Source organism: Oncorhynchus tshawytscha, linkage group LG06, assembly GCF_018296145.1.
Source record: "Oncorhynchus tshawytscha isolate Ot180627B linkage group LG06, Otsh_v2.0, whole genome shotgun sequence".
Classification (NCBI taxonomy): Eukaryota; Metazoa; Chordata; class Actinopteri; order Salmoniformes; family Salmonidae; genus Oncorhynchus; species Oncorhynchus tshawytscha.
In genome coordinates this window covers 26,625,594-26,635,652 of record NC_056434.1, presented here as the reverse complement: position 1 = coordinate 26,635,652, position 10,059 = coordinate 26,625,594, and the positions used below count along the sequence as shown (strand labels likewise).

Sequence of the window (10,059 nt, the reverse complement as noted above, 5' to 3'; positions counted from 1 at the left end):
GTTTTGCACATCGAGAGACTGACATTTTTCCCATTCCTCCTTGCAAAACAGCTCGAGCTCAGTGAGGTTGGATGGAGAGCATTTGTGAACAGCAGTTTTCAGTTCTTTCCACAGATTCTCGATTGGATTCAGGTCTGGACTTTGACTTGGCCATTCTAACACCTGGATATGTTTATTTTTGAACCATTCCATTGTAGATTTTGCTTTATGTTTTGGATCATTGTCTTGTTGGAAGACAAATCTCCGTCCCAGTCTCAGGTCTTTTGCAGACTCCATCAGGTTTTCTTCCAGAATGGTCCTGTATTTGGCTCCATCCATCTTCCCATCAATTTTAACCATCTTCCCTGTCCCTGCTGAAGAAAAGCAGGCCCAAACCATGATGCTGCCACCACCATGTTTGACAGTGGGGATGGTGTGTTCAGGGTGATGAGCTGTGTTGCTTTTACGCCAAACATAACATTTTGCATTGTTGCCAAAAAGTTCAATTTTGGTTTCATCTGACCAGAGCACCTTCTTCCACATGTTTGGTGTGTCTCCCAGGTGGCTCGTGGCAAACTTTAAATTACACTTTTTATGGATATCTTTAAGAAATGGCTTTCTTCTTGCCACTCTTCCATAAAGGCCAGATTTGTGCAATATACGACTGATTGTTGTCCTATGGACAGAGTCTCCCACCTCAGCTGTAGCTCTCTGCAGTTCATCCAGAGTGATCATGGGCCTCTTGGCTGCATCTCTGATCAGTCTTCTCCTTGTATGAGCTGAAAGTTTAGAGGGATGGCCAGGTCTTGGTAGATTTGCAGTGGTCTGATACTCCTTCCATTTCAATATTATCGCTTGCACAGTGCTCCTTGGGATGTTTAAAGCTTGGGAAATCTTTTTGTATCCAAATCCGGCGTTAAACTTCTTCACAATAGTATCTCGGACCTGCCTGGTGTGTTCCTTGTTCTTCATGATGCTCTCTGCACTTTTAACGGACCTCTGAGACTATCACAGTGCAGGTGCATTTATACGGAGACTTGATTACACACAGGTGGATTATATTTATCATCATTAGTCATTTAGGTCAACATTGGATCATTCAGAGATCCTCACTGAACGTCTGGAGAGAGTTTGCTGCACTGAAAGTAAAGGGGCTGAATAATTTTGCACGCCCAATTTTTCAGTTTTTGATTTGTTAAAAAAGTTTGAAATATCCAATAAATGTCGTTCCACTTCATGATTGTGTCCCACTTGTTGTTGATTCTTCACAAAAAATACAGTTTTATATCTTTATGTTTGAAGCCTGAAATGTGGCAAAAGGTCGCAAAGTTCAAGGGGGCCGAATACTTTCGCAAGGCACTGTATATGGCTTTATCACAGTTGCAGCTGACAGTATTTTTAAGCTACAACATGTTTCTGGCAGCCTTCTTCCATTACACACAGGTGTTCAGAGCATGCTAGATACCTAATTAGCACAGGTGGTCGCCTCTGTCTTCCGTCTGTCTTCCTGAACATGGAGATATGACCGTGTGGGAACACTAGCCCTAACCCTATGTGTAATAATTTAACCTTTTGTTTTTTGAAGGTTTCTCGCTTATATGAAAGATACGTTTCTTATTTTTACAAGCGCGTACCGCAAGCGGTGTGTTCATGTTCAGACCTAGCATCAGGGCAAAAAATCCCCTGGAAAGAAGATACACTACATTACTATAAGTATGTGGACATCTGCTCATAGAACATCTCATTCTAATATCATGGACATTAATATGGAGTTGGTCCACCTATAACAGCCTCCACTCTTCTGTTAAGGCTTTCCACTAGATGTTGGAACATTGCTGTGGGGACTTGCTTCCATTCAGCCACAAGAGCATTAGTGAGGTCGGGCACTGATTAGGCCTGGCTCGCAGTCAGCGTTGCAATTCATCCCAAAGGTGTTTGTTGAGGTTGAGGTCAGGGCTCTGTGCAGGCCAGTCAAGTTCTTCCACACCGAGCTCGACAAACCATTTCTGTATGGACCTCACTTTGTGCACGGGGGCATGATAAAACAGGAAAGGACTTCCCCAAACTGTTTCCACAAAGTTGGACACAGAGAATTGTCTAGAATGTCATTGTATGCTGTTAAGATTTCTCTTCACTGGAACTAAGAGGCCTAGCCCGAACCATGAAAAACAGTTCCAGACCATTCCTCTCCTCCACCAAACATTAAAATTGGCACTATGGCACTATGCAACCGAGGACAGATGTTTTTTTACATGCTATGCGCTTCAGCATTTGGCGGTCCCGTTCTGTGAGCTTGTGTGGCCTACCACTTTGCGGCTGAGCTGTTGTTGCACCTAAACTTTTCCACTTCACAATAACAGCACTTACATTTGACCGGGGCAGCTCCAACAAGGAAAAAATTTGACAAACTAATTTGTTGTAAAGGTGGCATCCTATGACAGTGTCAAATTGAAAGTCACTGAGCTGTTCAGTAAGGCCATTCTACTGCCAATGTTTGTGTATGGAGATTGCATGTCTGTGTGCTCGATTGTATACTGTACCTGTCAGCAACGGGTGTGGCTGAAATCGCCAAATCCAATCATTTGAAGGGGTGTCTACATACTTTTGTATATATAGTGTACCATCATCAGTAGGTGGTAAAGGTCGTTAGCATCTATGAATTTGGTACTGTTTGTTTAGCGTAGCATGGCGATACTATCTTCGTTCTCGATTCGGCCAAACATATATCTTCTAAAATGTCTGTGTCAACTAGCACGTTGTTCATTTGAATTTACAAAATGCTCCATTATTAAAATAAATCCATGTGCTGATCCATGAAGTAATCCAACAATGTATATGCCGCCATCTCTACTTCAAATCTTCTCATATTGATAGACACACCTGTCTCAATTAAAGTGAGAAGATTTGAAATGGACAAGACGGCGGGGTACACATTGTTGGATTCATTCAGAGAGAATTACTGTAATGTGCAGTAAGTGATGACATTACACGGCTGAGACAATTAGTTGTGATCTGCAGTGGTGAGTGAAACCTGATCACACCACTCTAGCTTGCAGAGTGTAGAGTCAACAACGTGTGTCATTGTTCTGAATGGATATCAGCCGGTTAGCCTTCTATTATGACTCAACTCACTCTGACTTCACCTATATGTTTAGAACACCCACATGAAAAAATACTACAATTTACTATAGAATCCTACAATACTTAACTATAGAATTCTATACTAAACTGTAGTATACTCTACAATACTCGGTCATGTGTAGTACTTACTAAAAAATGTTGTAGTATATGGTAGAATACTATAGTAAATAATAGTGTTATCTGCAACAACAAAAAACACTGTAATAAATACAACGGTAATGTCAACAAAAACAATACAGTCCACAAAAACACTATACTTTTTAAACTACAGTAAATACCTCAGGATTTAATCTGCGTATACCCTGCCCTTTCCCTTCCCCCATAGCCCAATTTGTGCCACCTATAAGTGAGAAACCTACATGCCAAGTATAGATTGTATATTGTGTTCCCTACAGGTTATAGAAAAGAGCAGTAGTGCCAAACTATTCATTCAGACCCCAGTCCTACCTACAGAGTATACAAAATGTGCTCTTTTAGTATTTCTCTAGTAAGTTTCCTCAATGAGAAAGGCTCCACTTATATGTCAAAGATAATACAACAAAAACAGTATAGTAAATACTGTCCTACAGTAATGTCCTCAAAAACACTACTGTAAATACTACAGTACACTACATTTCGCAAAAACACTCCAGTAAATACTACAGTCCACAAAAACACTACAGTAAATAATACAGTAAACTATAATCCGCAAAAAACACAACATTAATTAGTATAGTAAATACTATAGTTTTCTTTTACTACAAGAATTCTACTAAAGTTAACTGGCACGACAAATCCTTTCCCCCTCAGGAGACTGAAAAGAATAGGCATGGGTCCCCAGATCCTCAAAACGTTATTCAGCTGCATCATCGAGAGCATGATGGTTGCATCACTGCCTGGTTTTAAACTGCTGCTACTCTCTGCTTATCACTTTATTCCTACCTACATGTACAAACTACCTTGACTAACCTGTACTCCGCAAATTGACTCTGTACCGGTACCCTCTGTATATAGTCTCGGTATTGTTATTTTGTGTTACATTTTATTTTTTACTTTATTTAGTAAATATTTTCTTAACTCTATTTCTTGAACTGCATTGTTGGTAAGGGCTTGTGAGTAAGCATTTCACGATAAGGTCTACAAACCTGTTGTATTCGGCGCATGTGACAAAAGTATTTGATCCCCTGCTGATTTTGTACGTTTGCCCACTGACAAAGAAATTATCAGTGTATAATTTTAATGGTAGGTTTATTTGAACAGTGAGAGACAGAATAACAACAACAAAAATCCAGAAAAACGCATGTCAAAAATGTTATAAATTGATTTGCATTTTAATGAGGGAAATAAGTATTTGACCCCCTCTCAATCAGAAAGATTTCTGGCTCCCAGGTGTCTTTTATACAGGTAACGAGCTGAGATTAGGAGCACACTCTTAAAGGGAGTGCTCCTAATCTCAGTTTGTTACCTGTATAAAAGACACCTGTCCACAGAAGCAATCAATCAATCAGATTCCAAACTCTCCACCATGGCCAAGACCAAAGAGCTCTCCAAGGATGTCAGGGACAATATTTTAGACCTACACAAGGCTGGAATGGGCTACAAGACCCTCCCCAAGCAGCTTGGTGAGAAGGTGATAACAGTTGGTGCGATTATTCGCAAATGGAAGAAACACAAAAGAACTGTCAATCTCCCTCGGCCTGGGGCTCCATGCAAGATCTCACCTCGTGGAGTTGCAATGATCATGAGAACGGTGAGGAATCAGCCCAGAACTACACGGGAGTATCTTGTCAATGATCTCAAGGCAGCTGGGACCATAGTCACCAAGAAAACAATTGGTAACAAACTACGCCGTGAAGGACTGAAATCCTGCAGCGCCCACAAGGTCCCCCTGCTCAAGAAAGCACATACAGTATACATGCCCTTCTGAAGTTTGCCAATGATCATCTGAATGATTCAGAGGACAACTGGGTGAAAGTGTTGTGGTCAGATGAGTCCAAAATGGAGCTCTTTGGCATCAACTCAACTCGCCGTGTTTGGAGGAGGAGGAATGCTGCCTATGACCCCAAGAATACCATCCCCACCGTCAAACATGGAGGTGGAAACATTATGCTTTGGGGGTGTTTTTCTGCTAAGGGGACAGGACAACTTCACCGCAACAACGGGACGATGGACGGGGCCATGTATCGTCAAATCTTGGATGAGAACCTCCTTCCCTTAGCCAGGGCATTGAAAATGGGTCGTGGGTGGGTATTCCAGCATGACAATAACCCAAAACACATGGCCAAGGCAACAAAGGAGTGGCTCAAGAAGAAGCGTATTAAGGTCCTGGAGTGGCCTAGCCAGTTTCCAGACCTTAATCCCATAGAAAATCTGTGGAGGGAACTGAAGGTTCGAGTTGCCAAACGTCAGTCTCGAAACCTTAATGACTTGGAGAAGATCTGCAAAGAGGAGTGGGACAAAATCCCTCCTGAGATGTGTGCAAACCTGGTGGCCAACTATAAAAAACATCTGACCTCTGTGATTGCCAACAAGGGTTTTGCCACCAAGGTACTAAGTCATGTTTTGCAGAGGGGTCAAATACTTATTTCCCTCATTAAAATGAAAATCAATATATAACATTTTTGACATGCGTTTTTCTGGATTTTGTTGTTGTTATTCTGTCTCTCACTGTTTAAATAAACCTACCATTAAAATTATAGACTGATCATTTCTTTGTCAGTGGGCAAATGTACAAAATCAGCAGGGGATCAAATACTTTTTTCCCTCACTGTATATTACAGTAAATACTACAGTAAATAATACAGTGAAGTCCACAAAAACACTACAGTGAATACTATAGCATTTATACCATAGTATACTATAGTATTAATTTCATGTGGGCACAAAGGACAGTCATTATTACAATCACATGTAAACACAGACAGTTGGACTGAACCTCTCTCCCCACCCCTCTCTCTCTCTCTCCCTTTCTCTCTCTTATTTACTTGGTTTAAAGGAAATGCAAATCACTTAAAAGTTTGTCTAAAACCAAACAGAATCCTCTGCAACAGCAATACAGGTACTATTTGTAAATGGAAGTTGGAACTCTTGGATCTGGAATTCATTGCACGTTCTAATTTCATACATTATATCTGTGCTCTTTCCAGCTGAAGAATTTGCCTGCTCAGCCACTGACAGGATATTACATCAGTGTTGGCAGTTTTGCAGCAGATGGGGGGACTATAGTCGGATGCTTTGTAACCCCTCCCTTAGCCTTGGCTAGGAAACCAGGGTGTGAAGTGAGGAGAACACACTGAGAGGTCCGATCTGTGCGTACAGTTCATAGCCCTTTTACTCTGAATGAAGTGATACACAACAAAGCTAAGGAATAGCCTACTGTAGATAAAAATCTGGTGACCTGCAGAAGACGGCGCTGGTAACAAGGCTAGTGAATCTAAACACTCTTAGTAGATCCAAGATGCACCACTGACTCTGTGCACACATATTGCTGCTGCACATAATCTTTGGTTGTCTACAACAACACAACAATCTGAACTGTGTTCCCCGCTGGATCCAGTTTCATCTACTGCCACTAAATCTCTGGCCAAACAATGATCTCTGTAGTTTGCCATAAGGATCACCATATCTTGTCAAGGATGGACACCACTATTTTCAACTGTTTTTTTCCCCTCTGGAGGTCATCTTCTGCAGGCTATATAAATCAAAATCAAGAAATATTAACATATGTATTTTTTAAGACTAACAGGGTATATTACTTCCTTTTGCTCGTTTTGTTCCATTCTTTGATTTCACTATTTTCTATTCATTGTCACGCACTTCACTTGCCGCACTTTCAGATTCAAACACAGTCGCCATTTCCTTGACCAACCGAATCTTGGAAGTTTTTCCATCACCTGCAGTAATGACTGATGACTGCTGAGATGAAGTTGAGTCTAGAGGGAAGTGAGGTGAGAAAGGTGGGCGTCAAGTGCAAAAACAGGGATACGTGCTCCAGTACTTCAGAGATGGAACTTGTTGAGAGTGAGGGTGAAGTACCTGCGGCAAAGATCGCAGAGTTTGGGCCTGGTCCCAAGGATGATAAGGATGATTTTGACCCAGTGGGAGTGAGATTTGTAGAGAGAAGGAATCCTTGTTGTTTGGTTGATCCATATGCAGTGTCAGGTTGGGTGGAGGAGAGATTGGGGACTGTTGAGTTGGTAAAGGTAACTTGGAATGGACTCTTGATGATTTATTGTGTTTCCTCCGCACAGGGGGAGAGGGCGCTCCGGATTATGAGATTAGGGACAAGAATTGTGACTTGCTTTTCTCTCCGAAGCAGGGTGCCGTTGAAAAGAGGGATAACAGGGGTGGCATTAAATGTTGAGGAGAAGCAGTTGAAATGAAATATTCCCGGTGTCTGTGACGCCCACCGCTGGATGAGATGTAGATCCGGTGGGGAAACGGAAAAGGCATTATCTGTCATCCTGAGTTTTGATGCAGAGTCGTTACCAGATAAGACCAAGTAAGGAAGTGTCAGTTATCCCGGGAGAGTTTACAGTATGTTCCAAAAATATTACAGTGTTTTAGGTGTCAAGGTTATGGGCATATTGCAGCAGTGTGTAAGTGGGAGATGCCTAGATGTGAGAAGTGTGCAGGAGGGCATGAGTTGAAGAAATGTGTGGTATTGGTGTAGAGAGTGATGAAGAAAGGTGTGGTATCTGTGTAGAGAGTTATGTGTGTTAGTTGTCGGGGTGATTATGGGGCTGGAGATCGGAGGTGTCCGGTGAGAGAAAGGCAGATTGAGGTTTCCAGGGTTAGAGTAGTACAGAAAGTGTTGTATGATAAAGCAGTGGAGAGAGTAGTAGACGAAGATGGGTACAGGGTGAGGGATCCTGAGCGGATTCCTGTGAGTAGGCAGAGATCAAGAGAGAGAGAGAGTGATGGGAAGAATATGTGCTTCAGTAAGGTGGGCTTTTTAGCATTTATAGCTATGGTTGTCAACTGTACTGTAGAAATGAATCTAAAGTCACTAAAAATAGAGGTTGTAGTGGCAGTGGCAGAGAAGTACTTGGGATGTCGAGGATTTACTGCTGAATAGCTACAGGGGGTGTTGAGTGGTAGTGATATGCCCTCTCAGACGTTGGTCTGGAGTAGGACTAGGTAGGCTTAAATAATGGGATGGGTGTTTTTTTTTAGAAGGCTAATAGATGGTAGGGTACATTTCCTTTTTCCTAATTTTGTATTTTGTATCTTAGAATAATGTATGTCGGCCGTGAATGGCCTCACACACCAGTACAGCAGGTGGCGATGTATGCGCCTAAATTCGGATGTGATCCCCCAACCAAATCCCGAAGAAGAAGAAATCGCATAGCCTACAGTCGCAAAGGCCTGCAATTTGCGTGCAGCAAATACCAAATAGATTATCGACGAAATGTGTTGAAAAGCAGAGAAACCCAGTCAGGCATATCGTAATAGGAATATTTAAAAAATAAAATCTCTGATAAACAGTTTGGAAAACAAATTATAATTTGCTGTAAAGAGAAGAAAATGAAAATAGCCAAATTTGCCTTTTAATTATCAAAATTATCAATTTAATTAAGCGAAAAGTATCTTATTAGCACCAGCGGATATCATTGGTGAGTGTACATATTCACTGTCTTTATCATTGGGTCAGTGCCACTTTTGTTTGTTTTTTGTATTTGTGTATCCCCTTTTCGTATAGGCCTAATACATTATATATACAAAAGTATGTGGACACCTCTCAAATTAGTGGATTCGGCTATTTCAGCCACCCATTGCTGACAAGTGTATAAAATCAAGCACACAGCCATGTAATCGCCATAGACAAACATTGGCAGTAGAATAGCCTTACTCAAGAGCTCTGTGACTATCAACGTGGTACTGTCATGCACTTTTACTTTATTCTCCAACACTTTTTTTTGCATTATTTAAACCAAATTGAACATGTTTAATTTTATTTGAGGCCAAATTGATTTTATTGAGTTAAAATAAGCGTTCATTCAGTATTGTTGTTATTGTCATTATTACAAATAAAAAATAAATAAAAAATTGTACGATTAATCGGTATCGGCTTTTATTGGTCCTCCAATAATCGATATTGGTATCGACGTTGAAAAGTCATTATCGGTCAACCTCTAATACATACATACATACAGTACCAGTCAAAAGTTGACACACCTACTCATTTAAAAGTTTTTCTTTATTTTTTACTATTTTGTGTTAAGACATCAAAACTATAAAATAACACATATGGAATCATGTAGAAAACCAAAGTGTTAATCAAAATATTTTTTATATTATTCAAAGTAGCCACCTTTTGCCATGACAGCTTTGCACACTCTTGGCATTCTCTCAACCAGCTTCAGGAGGTAGTCACCTGGAATGCATTTCAATTAACATGTGTGCCTTGTTAAAAGTACATTTGCGGAATTTCTTTCCTTCTCAATGCGTTTAAGACAATCAGTTGTGTTGTGACAAGGGGTGGTATACAGAAGATAGCCCTATTTGGTAAAAGACCAAGTCCATATTATGGCAAGAACAGCTCAAATAAACTAAGAGAAATGACAGTCCATCATTACTTTAAGACATGAAGGTCAGTTATTCCAGGAGATCAAGAACTTTGAAAGTTTCTTCAAGTGCAGTCTCAAAAACTATCAAGCTCTATGATGAAACTGGCTCTCATGAGGACCGCCACAGGAATGGAAGACCCAGAGTTACCTCTGCATCAGAGGATACATTCATTTGAGTTACCAGCCTTAGAAAAAATTGCAGCCCAAATAAATGCTTCATAGAGTTCAAGTAACAGACTAATCTCAACATCAGCTGTTCAGAGGAGACTGTGTTTATTAGTCCTTCATGGTCTAAATTGCTGCAAAAAAACTACTAAAGGACACCAATAATAAGAAGAGACTTGCTTGGGCCAAGAAACACGAGCAATGGACATTTGGACCGGTGGAAATC

The 10,059-nt window shown here is 40.8% G+C and overlaps 1 non-coding gene across 1 annotated transcript; it reads left to right on the top strand.

The window, feature by feature from the left end:
* The first annotated feature begins 3,581 nt into the window (after positions 1-3,581).
* LOC112253586 lies at positions 3,582-3,635 on the top strand. Its single transcript, XR_002954027.1, has one exon. It is a non-coding gene; the product is annotated as a U7 small nuclear RNA (small nuclear RNA).
* The last annotated feature ends 6,424 nt before the right edge of the window (positions 3,636-10,059 follow it).